We start from the raw sequence: 1519 nt of genomic DNA on the forward strand, positions 1-1519 counted from the left end.
GCCTCAACCGCTGAGAAACACACACTTCAAACATACTGGACTGAGACAACTGACTTTTTATCTTGCCTGAAATAAAATGAAAGTACTTCTGATTGTGCAACCATTCTTTCAATTCAATTGTATATATTAACATGTCTGCACCTCAAATAGATGGAAGATTGAGTGTGTGAGTCTTCTTTTCTCACTGAGGTTATAACATATATATGATAAAGATAAAGTTATCTCAATTTATAAATCACGAATGTTAACTTACATTTAGTATTTTCATTAAGAAAAAAAAGGGGGCACTCGGATTTGAACCGGGGACCTCTTGATCTGCAGTCAAATGCTCTACCACTGAGCTATACCCCCATTACACAATGCCCTTTCTGCCAAACACAAACAACAGTGCCACGCTGCATTTCAGAAAAACAAACTCGATGGCTAGTCATTTTTTACCTTGTATCCCCCTCGATATTTCTCAACAAAACATTCAGGAAATATTGTAAGGTCCCTCACGTAATAGAATAACACATTGTTATACATGTATCTCTTTGGAAACACTAAACGGAATACATAATAATAAGAAAATATTTAACATTTTTTTAAGAAATTGAGCTAAATACAAAGTATAGTGTTGAAAAAAGAAAGAAGCTTTTATGGTCTCTGAAGTACTTTATAACATTTCCCAGAGTGCTCGGAAAACATGGACACAAATTCCAAGATGTCACTGCAACAAATACATTTTTATTGTATTTTTACAGAAAGAGAATCAAATACAGCCAAAAAACACCTGGTCCTGGTGGAGCATGCCACTGAGAAACGCTTGGTCCTTCAAGAGATCACCGAAAGGTTGGATGCTTCAGCCCACACTAGAAAAGGGGTTGTTAGTTTATTTTTAATATATTAAATTCACAGCCACAGCTTGCCTTCTAAGATGGCTTTGACAGATTATTTAAGAAACGCCATGCTTTGCATTCTTAACACAGTCATCATTTTTAGGCTACGTTTTCTTCACGGTAACATTCAAGATGCTTTCCAAGTCAATTTCTATTGGCCAGACCCACGGCAACAACAAAAACAATCAACAAAACATGTAATTTAGACAACTGTTTAAAAACGGGAGCATGGCACGATCACTCTTCATTTGCGTTCATACATTTTATTAATGAAATCTAAATATAAAGCTGGCATTTGCTGCCTTATAGAATGCATTTACAATACAGGCAGATCGACTTTTATAGCGATTGTATGTATCTAATGAGATATCTTAATGCATGCATAGATAGATAGATAGATAGATAGATAGAATAATCGTTTTACTACCATAAAATTGTGATAAGGGACAGTTAAATTGAAACGTGAGCTACACAATTTTGGACGACAGACGTCATATATATATATATATATATATATATATATATATATATATATATATATATATATATATATATATATATATATAGAGAGAGAGAGAGAGAGAGAGAGAGAGAGAGAGAGAGAGAGAGAGAGAGAGAGAGAGAGAGAGAGAGAGTAGGTG

The 1519-nt window shown here is 34.3% G+C and overlaps 1 non-coding gene across 1 annotated transcript; it reads right to left on the bottom strand.

Moving 5' to 3' along the window:
• Positions 1-279: 279 nt before the first annotated feature.
• trnac-gca lies at positions 280-351 on the bottom strand. Its single transcript has one exon. It is a non-coding gene; the product is annotated as a tRNA-Cys (tRNA).
• Positions 352-1519: the final 1168 nt, after the last annotated feature.

This window comes from Polyodon spathula, unplaced genomic scaffold (assembly GCF_017654505.1).
Source record: "Polyodon spathula isolate WHYD16114869_AA unplaced genomic scaffold, ASM1765450v1 scaffolds_1760, whole genome shotgun sequence".
In the NCBI taxonomy this organism is placed as follows: Eukaryota; Metazoa; Chordata; class Actinopteri; order Acipenseriformes; family Polyodontidae; genus Polyodon; species Polyodon spathula.